At 36.2% G+C, this 24,754-nt stretch overlaps 1 protein-coding gene across 2 annotated transcripts in view; it reads left to right on the top strand.

The window, feature by feature from the left end:
- The window catches only part of LOC131069473 (heme oxygenase 1, chloroplastic), a 145,434-nt gene that overhangs the window by 884 nt on the left and 119,796 nt on the right, over positions 1 to 24,754 (top strand). The window lies entirely within an intron of this gene.

Genomic DNA, 24,754 nt, shown 5'->3' with positions numbered 1-24,754 from the left:
CTTACCGTTTAGATGGTGTTAATAGTCAAATTGTCACATGTCAAATTCTCTTATTATGTCTGAAAATCGAATTCCAGCGTGTAAGGAATCCCTGTTCTCGCGTTGTTTGGTTTCTGTTCTGCCATAAAAGGAAATCTTTTTCGTTATCAAACTACGTTTTTTTACTAACATCATCAACCTCTTGTAGCCATGCCTTCATCTCCTTAGTAGATATCAATTGAGGTTTTTCATTCCCAGTTCTTATGGAAATTGTTGAACTTGAATTTGAAACTCCAAAGAGAGCTAAATATCTTGCTCATCTTCAATTACATGTGGTGTAGGATCTTTTAACAACCCTTTGAAGGAAGTTGATAAACTATTGGATTCATTGTCTTCTTGGATGCAATTGATTTCTTCTTTCTCAGTATAAAGAATTGGAACATAACTTCGCTCTTCAGATGCTGACTTGATCTCATCCTCCTTAGAGAATATATGGCACACTTGTGTAACATTAGGCTCTTTTTCTATCAACGACCCCTCTCTGGCCTTAAATAATTTGAGCAAAGTAGGAAAATTTTCTGCTTCTTGTGGATGTTCTTGTTCTATATGCAGTTCTTGGCTAAGAAAACACATGACATCATTTAATGTATGATTATGAAAATTGTTTCTTACTTATTAGGTTCATATTGGGTATATCCCATCATTCAGTTTTCATTGAGTTCATCTAGTAGCCGTTGAGGACCAAATAAAGTCCTTTGATTTTTATTTGAAGCTATTAGAAGTTGTTTAAACCTTTGCTACTTGCCTTGTTGGAGTAGGTAGATGAGATTCATCTCTAACATAATTGATGAAAGAATCATTTCTACCTAGAGGAGGTGGCAATTGCTAAAGTTGTGGGATATTAAAAAACTAGTGGATTGATTGAATCTTTTTGAATTCTTCTTGAACTAATTACATGATCCTCCAACTTGATGACATTTTTTTGAGTGTCCAATTTTGTAATATGACCTGTCTTAAGAAAGAAAGCAATTTGTGGAGATAAAACATTTACGAAGCAGCTTAGAAGAATCTCAAAAGAAGGATTTAGAGTGTCTATGATTGTGGTATCCAGATGGTTGAATCTCACAACAAATTTCCTCATAGCTTTGCAATCATCATTCTTGGCATTTGAAATATGCAAGAAACTTCTTGCTCTTCAACTCCTAACTTGTGATTGAATCAACAAGATGATACCAATTAGTTGTCGCACCTTGTAATGGCTCCAAAAACAAGTGAATTGCAATATTTTTGTGTGTTACACTCAAACTTCCACATGGCAAAGGCGAAAATATATTTATCTGGATGCTGCTTGCCATCTTCATAGAACTTTGGAAAATTCTTCCTTGATTTGTGATGTAGTTCATTATGTTTTGTTAATGCCAACGGACCAATTTGATTTGCTCATGACAATAATGATGGTGGAAAATTGTTGTTGATTTGATTACATTCCTAATCAGTGATTGATTCTATTGGTTTTTCTTTAGAAGTTGAAAATTTGTGTATGAACTTAGAAATTTCTATGCCAAATTTTAACATCACAATGGATAAGATGGTAGTCTTTTGCCATTCCCAAGTAGAGCTGCCAAAAAAATTTAGCATCTTAATTCATACCATTTAGTGTGACATAAAATGAAATATATGTGCAGTAGAATTGTTCTTCGAATTAGAAGGGGAAGCTCCCTGTAAACAAAAAAAAACCTGAAACCCTAATTTAGACAATATGTACTTGCTTATTTACAATCTTTACTGTGCTTTTGGGGTGATTCATGCTTATGTTGAAGAAAACTGCAATATGCAGCGCTGATTTTTTTGTTTTGTTTTCACCAATGGAAATGATAACATAGCAAATGAAAATAGATAATTCTGTTGATAGGAAACTCAGACTCAGATCATACATTGTTCAGAACACTTGCATTTCAATTCCATTGAAGTTTTTTGGTATTTCCCAACAATCATATGATCATGAATTGCAAACAATTAAATCAACAGCCTACAGGACTAAAGTACCTCAAATATGGAGCGATTACTTGACTTAGCAGACCTGTAGCAGCAATTTAATGAAAAGAACAGTCTTCAATACACTGGAATCATGTGTTTCATGGTCTTTGGAAGGCACCATAGGCAAAAAAAAGATATGGAGTCTTCACAAACAAGTTCTCAGCTCTCCCAAGTGCTCAGATCAGTATTACAGCTCCCTTGAATCATAAGTAACTCAAATTTAGGTCTGAACATGCTCAGAAAATCTCTGCAACAGCAGTCTCTAAGGGAATCATTAGGATAAAATCCACACTCCCAACACATGGAAAGTTTGCCTACAGAAAATTGGACCTTATACCAGCTTATTGAATGATAAACAAACATTCCAAAGGCACCAAACTATCCAGAGCTGCTTGCTGTAGCAAATCTAGGCGCTGTCATGTACAGGGGCGATTAGAAGAAAAAATTCAAATCAATTTTTTTCAACGTTCGGTCTGCCCAAAAACCCTGCTAACACCTTAACTCACTTAAGCACCTCAAAAAGAATGATTTGCAGCCATATTTCATGAGCCACAAGTCTGAAATGGCTCCCATGTGCCTCCTTAGGGTACTTGTATGGCCTGCAAGTGGGCAATTTGTTTAGGAAAATCAAAGACAACACCAAAATCACCAAACAAACATGGATTAGGGTTTCCCTGCTGAGGAAAATTGATCTATTCAATACCCAGAAGCAAAAGATATTCTCCCTATCAGATATCAATCAAAATGAAGGTTCAACCAGCAGGCTGAAAGTGTATGGTCAGGTACCAAACTCCAAACCTTTTGCAAAACCATGAAAGTCACTGAAAATATCAACCACACAATTGAACCCTGAAAATATGAATCAAAATACCATATAAATCTTGATTTTTCATCAAACTCTTGTCACCAAATCAAGCAAATAACTGAAAACTCAGATTGAAATCAACAACCAGCTAGGGTGGATCTTGCACCACTGAAACCAGGCTAACTGAAGAGGGTTTTCCTCCTCAACAATCCAAAGAAGAGCTCTCCAAGTTCATTTCAACAACATTTTGTTGTGTGCACAAGCAGAATGAGAGAATGAGAGCCAAAACCCCAATATATAGGCTTGGAGGGAGAAATTAGAGCAAATTCAAATATTTGAATATAATAGTCCCTTGAAAAAGGCCCCCATATAACTTTTAAAAACAACTTATGTCTCTTATAGCCTAGGCGTCCCAATTGGAGACACACTTTTTGAAATATTATTTCACTTAAGTTAAATATTAAAAAGCCACTTTTGAAATACTTAAGTGAAAATATTCAAATAATTACCATCACCTTATGGAAACTCACCAAGGCACCAAAAACATAGAATTGAACATGCCGGAATGAACTAAAGCTGACAGATGATAACTGATGCTGACACAAGCACACACTATAAATAGTAGTGTCCTTGAGAACCAAAGAGAACAAACCTAGAAAGATCCAGAAAGGTCGGTGCCATGCAACCACTTACTATTAATAGTAGTGTTCTCCAAGGACCAAAGAATATTAGTTCTCCATGGACCAAGAGAACAAACCCAAAAAAACATAGAAAATTCGTTGCTATGCGCTCATTTACTATAAATAGCAGTATTCTTTGAGGACCCAAAAAACAAACCCAAAAATACTCAAAAAGATTGGTGCCATGCAAGCACTTAGTATAAATAGCAACTACTGTCGAAACCCACTGAAACCAAGAATTGAGCTCACCAAGAACATTGGAACTCTCCTAGCAAAATTGGATCCACTAGAAAACCTTGAAAATTGGCTAACCCTTGCAAAATGGGATTGCATAAAAATGGGGACATTACAAAAACTAAAATTGTACATTTTTGGATTCACTTAGGGCAAAAAGCTAACACACTCTTCATTTCAAGGCAAAATATTTTTATGCTTTTTGACTAAAAATAAATCATATGACTACATGCTTATGCTATTCTACTAAAAGTAGATATTGAGCAATTCAAGTACACATGTGATGTCCCCATCCAATATGTAGAACCAAACAAGCAAACAATGAGAAAGCTCCTTGTATTATCTTTATAGTGAGGAAAGGTTCTCATACTAGAGATCAGAAAAGGATGTCTGACTTGGCAAAACACTTGTTAACAATAAGATTAAGCAAACAACTCAAGGTTAAGGCAGCAATTAATATAATTCATTAAGATATCAATTACTATATTTTAAAGAGACAGCATTCTTGCAATAGTTATCAACACTATGGCGGACTTCAATACTGGGCGAGTTTCTTACACTATAGACGACTTCATTATATGCGTGCAGCAGACTTTGACGATATGTTCAAATATGTGTACAGTGGTATGGGGGAGATTATATTTAGACTCAATATATTGCTGACCTCACTAACTAATGTATGGCAGATTAACAAGGCCGATTACATAGACAAGTTTAAGCACCGATAAGATTTTGAATGTAACGATGAAAGTATTAAGAACGAGGCAACAATTAAAGATAAAAGAAATGCAACAGGTCAGCATCTTGTTTAATTAAAGAATGGCAAGTTTAATTACAAAGAACGACAGGCACTTCGTTTACAAGGAGCAGCGGAGAAAACTTGAAGTGATGAAATATCCCCTGTAGTGGTATGACTGAAAATACAAGGAATATTTGCTACAATCTGTCTATCCAATCTGTGTGTTATGCAACTTTGATTTTTGCGTGTTATGCTGATATGTGTCTCAGAAGTTTCAGAATGTTATGGAGATCATCTAATGCATATTCCTCAAGAAAGATCAACAATAAATGACTTCTAATGATTAAGGCAATTGCCAAAGATGCATATGCCACTAAATTATAGAGTTCAATGCCAATTTAGATCCACAAACAAACACCTATAGCTTGCTGATATTATAACAAACAGTTGGCAAGTAACCTCAGAACATTCATACTTAAAGATGCAAATTAACTCCTTCTTCCCTTATTTCCAAAATGAGGTTTAAATAGGACATAATATCGTCAACATCATGATCAAACACATTGTCCATTATCATTGACCCTTTTCAGATTCTCTGAAGACTAATGACAGCGATGGACTCATGCATACTAACTGAGATTACAATGAAATTTCAGTGTCAAATGAACCTGAAACAAATCGCCTTCCTTGATAATTGAAGAAGAGAGCAATATCAGCAATTTTGGTGCCTCCAATGACTTCATTCGACCCTCCTGCCAGATCGCCCCTGCTGCTGCTATGGTGGGCTGAGAATTAACAGTTTGACAGCTTCTAAGTCTTCACCTTTTTACCAAGTATGATCGCTATCTCCCCCAAAACAAGATGCCCCAAGTTCGATACCAATATGGATGCCTAGGAGCGAATTTGTGTGTCCCAGCAGTCTGATCAGTTTGTCTTCAGAATCTGATTTGGGCTTGATTCCTTAAATTCCCTTCAAAATACCCCCAAGGGGATCGCCCTTCATTGTCAACACTAGCGCTGCCCTCCTTTGTATGATTTGATGTTCCAATGATGGAAATAGAATAAAATCGTGGGTTATGGAAGTCTGCTACGGACTTGTCTTCAGATCTATTTTGACTGATTTACACCTGCAACCTTCCTTATTCACCTTCAATGGATCGTAGGATGAATCGCCCTTGCTCACAAGGCTAGCATTGATCTCAACTGGAGATCTTGGAGCTTCAATGAAGTGATAATGGCAAAATTGTGGGGATGAAGGCTGGAACCCGATTTGCCTCAGACCTGCAACACAATCAGCTAACTTACAATTCACTCCCAATGTTCCTCCAATAAGATCGGCTTCCCTTTTCAATCAAAAATCGATATACAATGGGCACACAATCTGAAAATCTGGAGATACCATGAACCCCAACCATCATGATCATGTAGTAACTCAATATGCTCAATATGGAAGACTGAGTATCTTCCACTCTCAGCTGCAACCCCTCGGAAGGTCTTCCACTCCCTCAGTTATGCAATCTATGGGAGTTTTCGTTCCCAAAGACCAAAGTCTGCAGACACCTCACGGTTCTACAAAACCCAATCAAAAACAAAATCCAAATCCAAGTTGCTTTTGAAGCTTCATCTTGATCTCCTTTAATACTTTTTCATCCCAACATCCAGAAGCTTCTAGAAGTGACTTTATGAAATAATATTTAATTAGTCACTTTATTAAATTAATTAAATATAAAGTCATCTTTTAATTTTTAATTTATTTGATAACTTTATAAATAATTAACTTAATATTATTAATTAAAATAACTAATCAAGCTATCCATAAATTTATCAATAATTTGGACAACTTAATTAATTAAATTAATTAATTAATTCTTCTTCAAAATGGGGACATTACAAGTGAAGCGATTCATCAAGGGATCGATAGTTGATTCATAGAGGTGGTCGGTCTTCTCAAGACTGCGCAACAATAGCGATTCAAGCAATGAATGTAAAGGTGGCCAATAATACATTGTATCGACTACACTTACAGTAATGGATGAACCTATTGCTATGAAGGCATGATCGGCATAATATGGAAATCAATGAATAAAAAATTAGTAAAGGAGGTACGATATTTGGAAGGAATGAGTATTAGTGACATTAATGAAGTGATACGATGATACTTTAATTGTCATTGATTAAGTTTGATCATACAACGATTATTGTTGTGAAGAGATGCGATCACTTGTGAAGGGATGCAAATTGGGGAAAAGACATGGTTTTCAAGATGCAACCATTCAGAGGTGATAGATACATAGGGAGATTGAAATTGATCACTCAAGGCATCAGGGAAATTTACTTTGTTTATTGTATTTTATTGGATCTGCTCATTCTAGCACTATTGACTTTGGGTAACGGTTGCATAATGTAGAAGTTGATGATCAACCACAGGAGCCAAGAATAATCTGCAAGCAAACACCTATCACACAAAAAAGATCAAGCAAAGATTGTATGCTTTATAACAACCAAAGAATTTTGTATTATTGCACAAAATAATTGAAGATTCAATATTGAAGGTACAATTACAATGAATGAATGACTTGCTTTAGAGAAAGCAAGAGATGCCCTAATCCTAAGATTAGAAGAACTAAAGCAATGCAAAGTATTAGCTAATTTAAGCTCAACTACAAGATAGAAAAGCTAACTAGAAGCACCTCTAAGTAAACTTAGACTAAAAAAGAATAACACCTAGATTAAATAAAGCACCTAAGTTTAGCTTAAGTGAAAAAGCGATTAAAGGATCTAATTAATAAATAATTAGATAATTGTCCTAAAATTACTCCAACACCCCCCTTAAGATTAACTTAGGGATAAGCTAAAGAGCTAATGATGAATGCAAAATGCATGCATGAATGAGTCCCGGTAACAAAGGCCTGATTAGGTACTCATTTACAAACCAATGCAACTCACACCAATGAGATCTCTCTAAATGGAGAAAAGGAGAAAAACCACATGGGAAAAAATCCCTCTCCAAAAATGAGAGATGCAATGAAAAAGGTACTACATGTGATTAAGATGAAGGGTTCCAAATGGCCCCTCAAGTACAAAATCGATCACAGAAGTACAATGAATATCCCCTTCATAAGAGAGAGAATGAGGATAAGAATCCCCCCAAATGTAGAAGTAGTTACTATGCCAATGATGAACGCTTGAAGACAAAACATGATCCACTTCCTGCAAACAACATGTCTCCCCTTCGAAAGAAACCAATCCACAGGAGATAGGTGAAGCCACTCCCATAAATTGGAAGATGTAGGAATCCAAATCCAAATTGTACGTGCCTTTGGAAACTGCTCAAATGTTGCTATGTCCATGATAGATGATGGTGCCACAAACCAATCAGGTACATGCCTAATCACAATAGGAGGTGACAAATCAAGACTTTGCAAAAACTGATGAAGAACAAGCTCCATGGGCGACAAAGATGAGCTGACAACACTGATGTGGCTATCAGAAAAGAGGAGATGAATGTCCTCAAAATAGTCCTCTAGATTTGAAATATGAGACTCCACAAACAAGGATGATATGTTTGCAAGATAGGAATCCCAAATAGCCGTGTCTAGAAGAACAATGTCTTGCTGCACTGAATCAATGGGGGCTATGCATGAGCCAATGCCAATTTGATCAGGAACAACAAAAGATGAAGATGATTGAGATGGGATCTCAATGTGAGTAGGAACATGAAGATAGGCCTCTGATCCATTGGAACATGCAAGACCTTTGACATACTCAAGCTCCCCTATAGTATCATCATCATAGGGCATGAAATCTACATGTGCAAGGGGAAGAAGACAATCTATTGCAGCATCCTCTGGAAATGGAGAGATATGAGGGTCTCCAAATATCTCCCAAAGGCGAGTCCAAAGTGCGCGAGGACACTCAAGGTCCGATATAGCACAAATAGTGTCATAATCAACACTAGAACAAATCACACCTACAACATGGTCTGTAAGATTATCCCAAGCCGATTTACCTCCTGAAGTTGCTGGTTCAGGTATGAGTCCATACAAATAAGGCAACATATCTAGCCACTTGAGATGTGTTAGGATGCCATGTCGCCAAGACCCATAATTGCCCTTAGCCGGGCGGACAACTGAAGGATGAATAGAAAAACCCAGGATATGTCCATAAATGAAATTATCAGACCCCAATAATCTCAACACATGTAAAAAGAAATTAAAGGACCTAATTAATACATAATTAGATAATTGTCCTAAAATTACTCCAACACATAATTCAAGTCTACACCAGGTATATCACCAACACATGACATTGGACTACATTCTTGATTTCAGTAGGGTTAGTGATTGAAGTCACAAAATATCCATGTGACGATATATTAAAGAAAACATAGTGTCCGACTTCGTGGAAAGGATTCCTCCCTGGTTATGATGGTGACTTCATCTATCTTGGTGCAGCGATCATTATTAAGGCGCTACATAAGGCTGATAACAGCAATTAAAGAATTAATCATAGGTAGCAATTATCGAGGATTATAAGGGACCACCTTATTAAGGAAAAAGCAACAATGTTATTGAGCTAATCATGATGTGGCAATAGGATGTGTCTTTTGAAATGATTGAGTCTTTGAAAGAGTTCGCGCCCTTCTTGAAGGGGTATATGGAGATATAAATCATCATGTAGAGAGGAAGGAAAGAAGAGGGGAAAATAGAAGATTTGTTTTTATTATTCAGTTTTACAGTGCTCACACGAGCCAATAGACAACCGAGTGAAAAAGGGTAAGGTCCCATCCGATTGCAAGGTGAAGAAGCACATGCACAAGGTTAATTTTCAGATACGGTGCCAAGAATTGCAGCAGGAGTATAAAGATATAATCAGACACAATGACATATTTGAATTGGGTTTGTCTTCCATTTCACCACCATTGTTGCAGGCTTCTACAGTCAAATCTGAATCAGCCATCAACCTTGATCATTAAAGGATTGTAGAAGATTATCCACATAAAGCCATTGTCAAATCAGAGAGAGTTATCAAGATAAGTTCTATTCTCCAAACTATTCTTAGAATTTTAAGTTAAATGTTATAATGAAATGTATTCAGTTTGATATATTACAACTCTCATTTTAAGTTTGAATTGTTGTCTCAAGACTGAATTATGGTAAATCCCAAAAGGGGACATTAAAACACATAAAGATTGAATAGGATTAAACACATATACCACTAGTATAAGCTTAACACAATAGTTGCAGTCAAAGCTACATGAGATTGACCTAGCACATACTACAATACAACTCTTTTAGTAATTGTGAAGTGATATTTATAAAACACAATAACACATAAGGTAGAATACTTGCAACAGTAATGTAGGATTAATAATAATTAATACTCAATGAACAAAAGTTTAATCAATAAGACGGTGTAAGAATTACCATAAAAAATCTAAGTGCAAGTGGCCTTTTTTTATAATGTTTATAAGAGAATGTGTGAAAATAAATCAAAGAAATTAACTACACTTCTATTCTGGCTACTGACTCCTTGCATAACATGTAGGATAAATGACAAAATCCTATCCATTAAAACTAAATTTGAACTTCGGCAATCCCAAGTTAAATTGCTGGTACAATTATTACAAACTACCACTTGCAAATCACATCTCTCACATTACAAAAGATTTAAAAATAGATGATCTAACAATAGTTGACACTAGGCTAAAAATAAAGAATGCTAAAATTAGAGGAAAACTAAAAATAGCACTGACTAAAAACAGAGCTCATAATATGCATTTTTCTCAGAAAAAAGTGATGAGTAAAAATAAACTTTTGGATGGGTGGCTTTGGATGTACCTTTTCTTTTATTTTGATGAAGTTTGGCAAACCCTTTGGAGCTTGTAGAAAATTATTGAAAGCTTATGAACATGATTTTAATGAATACCTTGCCAATTTTATGACTTGACATTGAAACCTTGACCATGATGAATTTATTGATGTTAATCATCTTATTTTGGAAAGCATTCAATATTGTGAGCTGTAATGCCCCTTTTCGTAAATGCCCTAGTTTTTGTCCTAAATTCACAAATCCAGAATGAAACAAGGGCAAACATAGTTAGGGATATAATCTTCATTTAAGAATAAGATGAGATAAGCCTATTTTTCGAAACCCGCAATGAGATTAGACAACAATGTAGATATAACTCATGAAATACATCCAGTTCTAGGGTTAGGATATGTATATATTGATCTATACAACCCATATCAACAATTACATGGAGACTCAACCATAACGAGGGTTGAATTGGAAGACATGATGAGGTGCCTAAGTATCCTCTACCCTAGGCCCAACGGCAAGACCTTATCCTCAGTGGCATCATGTGGTCCTTAACCGATGGTCCTCAACCATCATCATGTGGTGGCGTACCTAGTGAGGGATTTACACCGCTCCCCTCCATCATATCAACCTCTCACCTCTTATAATTGATTCACTTCAACATTTGATCCATTTGGAGATAGTAGGGAAGCTACAATAAGGTGCCTTTGACCCTCAACTAGTCATCATCCTAATACCTTAACGATTTTACTTCTTGTATTTGTGAGCCATGGTGAAGAAGAGGGGAAAGATTGTGGAGAGTGCCCTAGAAACCATCTCTTCCTAGACGCAAAGACCATACCCTTTGTATTCCTTTGGCCTCTATGGGCTCATCTTATCCCACTTCAAGGTGGCGTATCTAGAAGGATGTTCATATGCTGTACCCCGCTTGCAATTCTCTCACACCTTCCCTCACCGTGCTTAGAAATGCAAAATGACATATATATATCTATATCATCTCATTGATATTATTTCCATTATCTATGTATATATATATTCAGCGAATATATAAATTGCTAACAACTTTATCATATACATAAATCTAATTTCATCATCATTATTAATATCATTATTATTATTATTATTATGATCACCTATGTGTTGACGTGTTTTTTATGACAACCCCGAACACAAAATAAAGTTACCAACGGTCACCTTACTCTCTCTTGATCAAGGTTAGGCCGTATGCTAAGATTGCAAAAAGATTAAATGGCTAACTCCAAGGTTCCTTTATGCTTCAGACGCGACTTAGTTAGCAGATGTGATATGCTGGTAATCCAAGGGGCCTTATGTCTGGATTGCTCTTTCACTTCTTTGCTGTGGCTGGAACTCCATCATCAGATATGGTGATTCTGTGATGCTTCTTCAAACGGACTAAAATGAACTGAAAATAAAGGGGAAAAGGTTTAGAAGGATCTAAATCTACTCCTAAGGGCAATGATATCAATGAATAGTGCTTTGGTGGACAAATTCTAGATAAACCAAGCTCTGCTTCGCCAAGATCAACTACAACTCTGCAAGAACTGGTACAATCTTCTGAGGATGTTGAAGGATTTTCACATTGAGAAAGTGCATTTGAATACCCAACACGACGCAATCCAAACGACTATTCACAATCGAACTTAGCATAAATTTGGGGGTTCAAGCTAACTTTACACTGCAACTTACAATCGGCAAGATGCAAAAAGTATGAACCATGGAAATTCATCGAACACCATTACATTTTCCATTGAAATCAAAGCACTATATTACTTCTACTCTAAGTGAGGAGGGTGAAACCATGCAAACTTCGAAAAAATAACTTAAGTGGACACCATCAAAGAACAATGTTTCACTGTTATTATCTCAAAACTTATCGCAACAATTTCATACAAGTCTCCCCTGCTTTCAAATGAGGGGGGTCACCCCTTTATATAGGCTTCATGCCATGATTACTTGCAAAACCCTAATTAGGGTTTTCCCTAAAAGATTCCCCACACATGATGCAACAAGGTGGGAATCAACAATTAATAACCCATCATGCCCTTATACAATTAATTCGAAAGTACCCAAAATAGCATCCATTTGTGCATTAAATGCACCATCTTTACCAAATTCGCCCACATGCACTGAATATTCTACATGCAAAATTGCCATGTTGTCATAATTGTCCACCTTTCTCGCATGCGATGACAACATGCAAAAGATGCTCCACCACCCTGCCATGCATTGACTCAGCGGCCACTTGGTCAAACATTTCAGCAATAAATATGCCACCATGAAACCATAAATGCACCATCATCTCCGGATGTGACGACCACATGCAAAAGGAATCTGTCATTAATTCAATATATGTTGACCTGGCTGCCACTTGGCGAGAAACCCTTGGAGAGAGAAAACTTCCGGAGAGAGAATCTTTGACTGGAAACATTTTCTTGAAGTTTTGAACTTTCCACACCTTGGAGGAGATTTTCCAAACTTTTCCATCATCTCCTATTTTTTAGGAATTTTCCTTAAATTTAGGACTTGGGTCCAGGAGAGAGAAATCTCTTACGATTCCAAATCTACAAAAAAATATCAAATTCTGATGAGATTTGGTTGCTAAAATGGAAATTTTAAAATTTTTCTCGAGGGGATTTTTGCTTTTCCTTTCCTTTCTTGACCTCCAAATTCCCCTTCGCCTTGGAAATTTTCATCTTGGACTTGGGATTCACAGTGTGAAGGAATTTCCTCATTTCGATGCCTTAGCAACTTTGATATCCTTTCCTTGACTTGGGTGTGAATTTCATTATATCATGGAATTTCATCCCTTCTGCATTTTCCATGGAGAGTTGATTTTGGCGCCAGATCCACCTCTAGGGTGCATTTTGCATGTGGAGGAGGAATTTGAAGTTTGTTTGATTGTCCATGGACCCCTCATTTTAGTGCCCACCCTCAGACTTGGGCGTAATTTTCACTTGGAGAGGGAATTTACAATATTTTCACTTTTCCAAGGTATGGTGGATTTGGTGCCTTAATCTCACCTTGGGCGCTAATTTCTTCTAAGGAAGGAATTTGATGTTTGTTCATTTTCCAAGACCTTGCAATTTTAGCGCCCAACCTTCTCCCCTAGGTGCAATTCTCCATGTGTGAAGGAATTTGGAATTCACTCCATTCTCCACGCTCTGTCTACTTTGACACCTTAGCTCATTTTCTAGGACCCCTTGGATTTGACACCTTGATTCTTCCTTGGGCGCTATTTGTGTGTAGGGAAGGATTTTGGATTTTGTTTGTTAACTCAACTTTGGTGCCTTGATCTCACCTTGGGCGCATTTCCATGCGGAGGAAGGAAATTCTCGTTTCTTCTTCCTTCCACGCTCTGTCTATTTTGGCACCTTCCCATGAGACATGGGCGCAAATTTCACTTCAGGAAGGAATTCCTCCATATTTTACTTTTCTCTGGAGTCTTCACTTTAGCGCTTATCTTCTACCTTGGGTGCTGATGACACTTTGCCTAGGAATTTCACAAGTTGTTCATTTTCCAATACCCTACAGTTTTGGTGCGTAACCTCTTCTCTAGGCGCAATTCTCCATGTGTGAAGGAATTCACAATTTCTTGACTTTTCCATGATACCCTTACCTTTAGCGCTTTTGGTTTGGCATGGGCATTGTTTGCACTTAGGGAGGGAATTCTAAAGTTTTCTTCGATTTCCAAGGCACCCTTACTTTGGCGCCCACCTCCAACCTTGGGCACCAAAATCACTTTGCAATGGATTTCCTCAATTTCATGATTTCCAAGCTCAGTTGAGCTTGGCGCCCATCTTGCACTAGGGCGCCATTTTGCTCTGTGGAAGGAATTTCAATATTTTTATCCTTCCCTGATGCCAGACTCCTCCATTTAGGTGTATTTTGAGTTTGACGAAGGATTTTTCTCCTTGCTTTCCAGACTTGAATATTTTTTTGAGCTTTCCACTTCAAGACTTGATGCCAACACTTAGCCATTTGTGTGATCACTCTGTCTGCTTTTGGCTTTCCGGATTTAGAAATAGTCGTGAATGTTCAATCTTCATTGCCTGCTTGAATGGTCCTGTTAAAAACAAACTTTCCAAAAATAGAAACTTTTTAAAATACCAGTGTTAGACCCCAAAACAGGACGTCATATGACTTACTATAAATAGAAACTTACTAAAAATAGAAATTACTAAAAAGAGAAGTTTGATTTTTGGCCAAATGAAGACAATCTGGGATGTAGGAAGATCCCTAAAAAATAGGAACTTTCTAAAAATAGAAAGTTACTCCGATTTCGCTCAAATTTTACTGGGAGGTTCCTTGAAGGGTCTCGATTCCAGTTCTGTATTCATTTTTTCAAAAACCCTAACAAAACCCCCTAAAATCTAGGACTAAAGGCAAAGACCCTTAAATTGTCAAAACGAGCCCTAGACTTCACCAAATTGGCCCGAACGAAGAGCAGACATAACCAAAGTGACCCCCAAACGCCTGCGAGGCAAAGAGACTGACGAGATTGCCGCGAAAAGACCCCAAAAACATAGCCAAAAAACTGTAAAGGCCTAAAAAGTAGGGGGTCCCCATTTGCAATGGGGTGATGTGTGAAAACGTCACAACACTATGCAAATTATTAATATATTCCATTATGCATGTTATCAATATATAAGACTGCTGATTATCTTGCTACTTATACTCAGATATCTATCTCTTATTGTGACTGTTTGCCAGACTTATTGTTTCTCCTTAAATATCGATCCTTATGATTAAGAGACAGAATGAGTTTCCAGTTCTATATTCATCCCATTGACAGTCCTCTTATAATCAGACATATATAAGTATTGTCTTATCAGTCTCCTATTCTCCCCTCTTATGTCACACTAATTGTATTAAATTGTATGAGCAGTATTAAATTATATTGATAGGATTATACTGTATTTACAGTATTATATTATTTTAACAGCATCATGTTGTGTTAACAATATTTTATTTTATTAACAGCTTCTTATTATATTAGTAACATCCCACTATAATCTTTGTTGACCATATTCTTACCAGCACAGACCGTGGGACTGCTGACCTTTTTCTTTATTTCCTCTTTCTTACGTGCTACCTTGGCTGGGAGAGAGACCATCCTATTTAAAGTGTTCAATGGACATGTCTCTCCACAAGAAACTGTAAAACAATGTGTCTATTAGATTGCAGCCTTTGCACTACACCACTTCGGTGATTCCAAATAAGCATCGGTTAACCATGATGTTTACCGATACTATTTGTGAATATTTCTTACCAATTATTATTGATTGTAATTAACACAAATTAATATTTATGTGACTATTTAATAAATATTATATAATAGTAATTATTGATTGTAATAAATATTTCTTGTGACTATTAATAATTAGTGTGAATATTATTGTTTGTAATTATAATTGCAAATTAATATTAATTGTTACTGTTTAATAATTATTTAATGAATATTTGATATTAATAAGATTATTAATATGTGATATGTAATATTAATATGAAGGCATATTAGTAATCTGTTTATTGATGAGTTTGATTATTTAATACTAAGGAGGTTCATTCATATCTTTAATTTGAATGAATAATAAACTCATAATTAAATAATTGATGTATAAGCATATTCAGATATAAATCACTATTATTTGATAATATGAGGATATCACATGAACACCATGGTGGTTAGAACACTTAGAAAGTAGCACATATACTTCTTTTCACCATAGCTAAACCCTAATGCGAATCTACTCAAACAAACCATAAATCCGTGATATTGTAGTGGGATTTCCAAAACCCTCCGCTGAAACTATACATGGAAAGCCTTTGTTTCTGCTGTTACATTCTGACCTCTTTCTCATCACTGTTGAAGATTCTTGGAACACAGCTGCTAGTCTTGGAAACCCCCTGCAAAAATCAGAAAAATAGCTCCTATTTCTGCTATGATCCATATATGAAAATTGTTTTTTTGAGTGTATGAAAGGGGTTTGACTCTCATGTATACGAGTTTCCTTGCCCAAATGTAATGTCCCCACTTTGAAATAGAATTTAATGGTAAATATTAATAATAAAATTAAAATTTAAAAGAACAAAAGTAAAATTAAAATGAAAATATAAAAGAATATAATTAAATAAAATTAAAAATTTAATTAAGTTAATGAATGGACAAAGAGCATGAAATGATAAGTTGTGACTCTCCCAAATATGAGGTATAAAATGGAGAAGAGAGCCTCATTTGAGAGGGGATAATTTAGGGAATCAGAAGTGCAGAACTGACTTAAATAAGAAGTGCATGTCTGATTGTGAAAGGTTGTGTCCCTTTCATAGGGCAGAAATAATGATGAGTTGCACTCTTTTAAAGAGTGCTAATGGTGAAAGAGTGTGTCTCCTGTCAAAGGGCATACATGATGAAGAGGTGTGACCTCTCCCTCACATTGAGAGAGATAAAGGAAAGGAAGCAAATCATCCAGTAACATCATCATCGATCAGTTCAGATCAGAACTGTTATTAAGTTACAGGCAGGAACATCTTTGTCCTTGGTGGTTTGCATAGGAATGCGCTTAATATGTATGTTTAATATGAAACCTTATAATGTTCATACTGTCATATTCCCCCCTCTCCACCCCTCCTCTCCCCCCCTCCAATATTCTGGTTAGAGGAGTTTTTAATATATTCACGTTTTATTGTGAGCAACCGATAATGATTGCAATTAAGGGTATCACTGTATCACTGCCTTAAGGAAGAACAATCTGAAATATTCCGAGCCAAATTTTTTGTTTTTTCAATTGCAAGTTACAAACAAAACGCACCCGTTAAGGTTAGCTCTAAACCAAAACGATGCTGAAGCAACTCTAACCAGAATGTACACCAGGATCCCGATGTGGGCAAGGGGTGAGCATTGGTCAGAGGATCTGAAAGAAATGCTGATACAAAGAACTCTAACTAAGAATGTGCCGGCGAACGACAAGCATGTGGTCAGAGGATCCCTACCAACTAATAAACTGAAATAACTCGACGTCAAGAATGTGCTTTCCAAACCGAGATGGAATGGGAGCTACCATATGACGGAGATACTAAGAATTACAATGCAATTACAGAAAATAAGCGAGAATGCTGAAAGTAACTCAACACCCAGAATGTGCTTTCTGACCCGGAGTGGGAAAGGAGCTACCATAGGGCGGAGATGTAAGATATTACAAAGCAATTACAGAATGTAGAGATGAGCATTACAAAATGATAAAGCAAGATTATGAACTGCTGTCAGTACTACTGCCAGCTTACAATATGATAGATAATGCCTTGCTATCAATGTGAATCAAGAGATGAATAGAGCTGCAACAATATTTATTGAGTTTCCTTCACTGAGTAATAAAGCTTAAATCAAAACTCTATTATTTAAGCCAACTTGACAATCTGATTTGTGACAGTCCTGTTTTCCGCATGCATGAACAGCAGCCCTGTAACTCACAGATTCACTCACAACTCACTCCAAACTCAATCAAATTCCACCAGACGAAATGCAATATGATCCTATGAAGATGGCGACCAAGATAGGACACTAAAAGCTGATCAAAAGTCTCTATTTAATTTATGCACGAAAACCAAGACAAGCAAAAAGGTACGGCCCAGCAAGGGGTGATTTTACTTTAAAAATCCCATGCTTCTATAAAAAATCTGAAACTTAAGACAAAGGTGCGCCCTTCCCAGACAAAAGGATCTAAACAATACCCAGAACGATCTTTTTGGTATTTTTTGACTTATGAATGAAAAGACAACCTGCTGTAATGAAAATGCAATTTCCAGAATTTCTCTAATATGCATAAATCTGAACTAGAAAGCCATAAGCTGATTGCAATGCACAAATCCCAATACAAACTCTCAAAACTACACTATCTCACCACTAGTCGCTATCTTTCAAGCGAGAAGCAATGCCAAGCTAGGAGGCGTACATTCCTCGAAGCAATCCCAAAGCCAATCCAGCAGCATAACATTCCTGTAGACAAAAAAGATACGAAAAGAGAACCAAAGGCTTCCTTTTATAATTTTCCGTTGACCTTCTCGAAACCCTAATCTTCCTTTCAGAGCCAAACCCTAATCCTCCAATAGATGGCGTCTTTTTCTTCAAAGCTTCAATTTTGACTTTTTAATTAAATTCATCACTTAAGTATTGGCGTCCAACTTAAGGCTTAAATTCAACCTTAATAATTATAAAATAATCTCAATGATGGCGCCACCCCTTAAAGACCCCTTTTAAAACAACATTAAGTTAAGAGATTAGGCCAAGGGGGGAAATATAACATTAAAATATAATGTTATTTAAGTGAAATGAACTTATCTCTCCGAAACTGCATTCCCAAGGCCAAAATTGAATAAACCAATTGAGTCGACTGAAGAGGAAAGTCAACTGTGCCGAGACCAATAGGATCACTGCCAGAAATAGAATTTACTAAAAATAGTAAATTCCAGAAAGTGCTCAGAATGCCAAGAGAAACATATCACTGCGAAGCCCACAGAAAACCCAGAAGGAATCCGCAGTTCAAACACCAATTCACGAGCAACTGCAACCTCCACACAAGAAACCCTAATCAAACCGTCCAAGTAGCCTACGAGTCTCCAGAATAGGCCAACGGTCATCTGAGAAGATCATGCTCGAGAAGGGGACATTACACAATTAGATAGAAGAATGATTAGTTAAATTAGTGACAGAATCCTTAAACATACAACCAATAATGATTGACATGACTAAACAATAACAATAGAGGAGATTATCAAGGCTGCCAGCAGGGATAGGAAACAGGAGCAAGCAATGACAGGTACATATTTGGTACTTTTTGATCTAATATTATAACATGATAAAATAACATCTTCCATATCATAATCATATTTGTATATCACTGAATCTGAACTGCTGAATGTAATGTTAATTAAATTGATGGCAATAATAACATAAAAATGAAGAAGCAATTTAAAGACAATTTCACATAATATCACTGTTTTAACACAATTTATATTTACACCTCTGTCAATGAACCCAAGGATGAATGAGGCAATCAAATTCAGTTTGCACAATTTGTTATCATATTGTAAGAGAATAATGGCAAACAATGATTAATACAAATTAATACTAATAAGAAGCATTAATGACAATATAATGTAATGGGATTTGTGACAACTATGATTATCATAATAGAATTAAATAATGAATATAATTGGAATAACATAAATGGTTCATTACATATGAGGGACCTTCTCTCAAGTACACCACTCAATAGTGGATGCCTAACCCCTGCCACATGGAGCCAAGGGGGATGTAGCATCTGCTCTTGGGCTTAAGAGAGGAGGTGGTTGAGATAAGGGGGAACGGCGATAGGACACCTCACTGGGCACGCCACTCCATGATGGATGCTTAACACCTGCCACATGGAGCCAAGAGGGATGTAGCATCTGCTCTTGGGCCTAGGGTGGATGTCTCTTGGACACCCTATCCAACCAGCCTACCCTAGTGCACTAAGAAATTGGATAATAAAGAATGGCAACTAACCTACAATCTGATTTTATCTAACAAATATGATACTAATGATAATTAATACATCAAAAGTTTATATCACTCAATCTAATTCATTAGCATATGTTTCAGTTTATAAGTATTACTTCATATATGTTCTCTAATTTTGTGTTGCAGGAAAACAATATACAAAGGTACTCCCATAAACTTAATTACCTATTTTAGATTTGGGCAAATTTAGGCTAATTTAAAGTATAACTAATTAGGGGACATTACACCAAATTTGCACTAAGATTGACCAAGAATAGGACGGCACCCTGTTTCAACTGATTTTTCTTTTTGGAACTGAACTTAAGCGTGAAATTTTGAAAAGCTAGCTTTAGAGCTTGGTTGGAGTTTAGGAGTTGCAAAGCCACTTAAAAAGTGTGCGGGTAGGATGATAGGTGGCAAATACTTCAGAAAACTAGGCCTAGGTCTTTACTTTATGCCTGAGCACTGATTTTAAATAGTTTTGCCACTGTTTAGGCACATTTCAAGGGAAGAAAAAATTGAAATGATAATTAAATAATGTAACTAATTAAGGAGAGGAATACTCCTTATATAGAAAATTACGAGACGATCTTTCCATAATGGAAACGATTGAGAATAGAAACACGAAAGGCAGAAAGGAAACTTTTAAAACTAACTAAAGACAAAAGACATAAACTGAAGTTTCTAAATACTAACTAAATGACTAAGATGACCATTATATCAATATTACAATATTATTTTAATACCCTCCCTTAATGGTCTTTCTACTAACTACTCTACAAAAGACTAGACAAAATTTGTGGGTCATTTGGCCATGAATGCATAGAAGACTGCCCCCTTCTCCTCAGAATGCTCTGTGACATGAGCCTGTTGAGAGCCTCCCTGGTTCTGCAGAACTTCTAGATATGACCAAGCTTACCACAATTTGTCGACCACAATCCTTCCAACCTGATGTTGGGTAATAAAGCCATCCCTCTCTTTATCCAAAGACACCAAGATCAGCTTCTCAAAACTCATGCAAAAAACCCATCATGATTTTTTTTGGAAAAAAATCAAAAAACCCAGAGAACAACAACACCCTTCATGATTTTTTGTGGAAAAAGAAAAAAAATCTCCAACAGAGAAATAACGCATGATTTTTGTGTGAAAAAAATGTTTAAAAAACGAATAGCGAAATCACGATTTTGAAGAGAAAATTGTGCAAAACCCTCCATGATATAGCGTGGAGAAAAATTAGAAAACCCATCCACAATTTTTGAGGAGACAATCGTACAAAACCCCCTAGTCAGTTCAAAAACTTTACTCATGGCCATCATGAGTAGTAAACGAAAATAAAACTCTTTGATTTTTGTGGAAAAAATCAAGCATACCATGAAATGATAATTAAATGCTGTAATTAATTAAGGAGAAGAATACTCTTTATATAGAAAATTACAAGATGATCTTTCCATAACAGAAATGATCGAGAATAGAAACATGAAAGAAAGAAAGGAAACTTCATAAACTAACTAAAGAGAAAAGACATAACGAAAGTTTCTAAATACTAACTAAATGACTAAGATGACCATTATATTAATATTATAATATTAATTTAATAAAAATGGTTCAAACTATAAAAAGGTGGGCCTAAAAGGAATAAAATGGTTGCAGAGTTTCATAATGTTGTTGCCACTTCTCCCTTATGAGCAGGTGGAAGATTGAGGTAGTTTTGCCACCTAGAATGCTAACCAACTTTGAATTGAATACCCTTGTTGGCTGAGCACTGATTGGTAACCCTTTGCCACTAACAAGTGCACCTCCATGTGAACTGTTTTACTTTTTTCTTTATGAATGATGAGTGAAATGCTCCTATGCTTCTGCCCTGTTTGTTGTGCTTGCATGCTGCTGACATATTCTATCTTCTCTGTTCTACCTATGAACATCATGGGCATGCTTGTAATTGGTTAAATTTGATTGTGCACATATGAGAGATTACATGTGATATGCACTGCCATTGTGCATTTGGTGAGTGGGCAAGTCATGTTAGTGGTTGCAGTTTCCTGGATAATGTTTAATTCTTGTTAGTGTTTGTGAAAAAGTTGTTGATACATTGACCTCGTACTTGAAACACCCTTTCAACACGAACTCTTGTTCTATTTCTCTCCATATCCAAGCTTGCTCCCAAACCTAGGCTTGGTCTATAGCCTGGTGGACTGGTTGCTTGGCCCTTATTTCTCTGAAGCCGGATGCAATCCAATCCTCTTGGACTCCAAGACACAATGGTGTGAGAAGCCTAGTGAAGAGCCACAAGGGGATTTTTGCGTGAGTTAGTCTTTTGAGGAATTTGATGTGTTCTCTGATTTTGATGTTTGCTTGAGTGTTGTTGCATGTTTTGTGATGCTATTGAAGGCTTATGCTTTTTCTATTTTTGTTGTTTTCATGCTTTTGATTCTTTGAATTATGTCTTTAAATGCAATTTAATATAAATGTATGCTGAAATAATCTATCTATATTTTTGTGTTTTTCTTGAAATTAAATATTTTCTAATTACACTACTTGCAGAATATAAATCTTTCTCTATTTGGATTCAATTATATGACTTTTCTTATATGCAATGTAATAAATTATTTTGGTTTGGTTTTTGGTGTGATAGTTTGAAAGTTGATTTATTGGCTACCTCGTGTTGAAATCTGAGGGTTTTCTAATAATGCAACTAAAACTTAATTAAATTTAATCTACTCTAACCAAGGATAAACATGGAATATTGTCACCCTTAGGTAGATTGAGATTTTCTAACTACTGCTTTAATCTAAAATCATTTAAGAATAAATCTACTTAAGCAAAAAAATCTATAAAATATGAAGTTTCCAATAAGCTTTTGAAGAATTCTGTGTTGGCATATGTCCTCAGGAGGTCCAACTTCTTTATCTTCCTTTAAAGGCAATAGATACTCTTTGATGAAAGTGAGAAAGATTGGATACTTTGGATTTGAGAATATTGGATATTATTTGGAAGGTTAAAGGAAGCTCTGAAGCTTATGAACAAAACCTAAAAAGGCATGGGAGTTTTGTAAGAGCATGAAAATGTTGTGGTTTGGGGCTAAATCCTAAAAGGTGATTCACAATCCTATTACTGAGGAAGAGAATGAGAGTTTGTAAAACACTGGCTACTAAGCAGGAATGGCCATCCTCCCTCTAGAAAGTTTAATAAGCAAAAAGTGAACAACCTCCATGATGCCAAAGGAAGTGGAAGTATAAATAGGCTAGAAGCTTCTCAATTGAGGGAGGTGAGAATTAGTGAAGGGGAGTAGAGGCTCAATAGGAGTGGAATGTACTCTCAATCACAAGAAAAAATGGCGGAAAGATGGAATTGAAGTAATTGTGTCCACCAAAGATGATAGGGTTATCTTTGTTGAGGGTTTGGGTCACCCATTTTGTCAAAACAGGTCACCTGTGTGGCCCTACAACTTAAGTTAGGTCACTCAAGTGACCCTAGGGTTTCTTGTGTGACCTTGCAACTAAAGGTCAACAAAAGGTCTTTGGAGGTGTGCAAGTACTTAGAACCTAGATTGGGGCTGAACAAGATGGATAAAGGGCTAAGAAGGATGATGGAACTTTCGTGAAGTTAAAAAATGTTGAGAGGACAAATATTTCGTGCCTCATGAGTTGTAAAATAGACCTGCCAAGTCATCGTTAGATGACCATGTTGGACCTTGCAATTTTGTGCACTTATAGTGCCCAAGTAACTCATTTGTATGTTTGACATGTTTGGAACTTGACAAAGTGACAATAAGTCAAGCCACTCATGCCTAGCTACTTAAGTGTCAAAAAGTGCAATATTTCATTCTAATTCTTCATTGATATTTGGCTTGTAAGTGGACAACTGTTTTTTTGCTGTAGTTTGATGTCAAGTTTTGCCACTAAGCAAAAAAGTTCTTTTGGGGTCACTTAAGTGATCCATTTCTTCGTTGACATGGAAAAGTAACACACTTTATGATTTTCATGATTTTAGGCTTGCAAAATGACAACTAAACATATTGTTTACCATAGTTACTTATTAATCTTTTATTAAAGATATATGTGGGTGGAATATGGGCATGCTTCTTGCCTACCTTTTTCTATTTAGTTTTATTCTCTTGTTAGTAATTTTAGTGTTTTTTTTTAATTAATTAGAGAAGGATGAATTGAGGCACTCATCCATACCAAAGAAACATGGTTTTTTGATGAGATTAATTAGGGGTATTAGTAGACCTCATGATCAACATGACACAAATAGGGGCCTAGTCCCTAAGCACAAATAGTGTGCACTTTCAAGCCTATTTTTCAAACCCACGAGCATGGAAGCCTGTTTACTCCTGAAAGGAATTTAATTGACTACACAGAGTAAACAAGAAACAGAAACATACCATACAATAATACCACATAATAGTAATCAACACAATATCATGGCAGAAATATATGTTCTTTTATTATGAGAGTGTAATCTCTATACAATCATGAATGTTTTATGATACAATAATCAAAGTATATGTAGTGCCTGGTGGTTGGTTAAGACTGCCAATCGTCGACAACTACCAAGCAACCTATCGAGAACACAAGTAATCACACTACTAATTATTATACCAACAATTTATTTATGATTATGGCATAATTGCTGCCTACATTAGCCCCCCCCAAAAAGAAGTCGTCTTCTAGACGACGGAACAAAATGGGGCTATGTACATAAAAAAACTGTGATGAGGGAGTGTGAGAGGACGTCCTTGGATAAGTTGAGGACATTGTAACCTGTGCAACTCCAGATGTTGCCAGTTGCTGTTGGAGGCGCTTCACTTGCTTTGCACAAAATTGCAAGTCATGTTCCACTACTAACTTTTGCTCCTGCAACCCCTTCACTAGGTACACTGCTTGCATGAGATCTTGCTCCTT

Source organism: Cryptomeria japonica, chromosome 11 (genome assembly GCF_030272615.1).
Source record: "Cryptomeria japonica chromosome 11, Sugi_1.0, whole genome shotgun sequence".
NCBI classification, from domain to species: Eukaryota; Viridiplantae; Streptophyta; class Pinopsida; order Cupressales; family Cupressaceae; genus Cryptomeria; species Cryptomeria japonica.
This window is presented reverse-complemented; position numbering and strand designations above follow the sequence as displayed.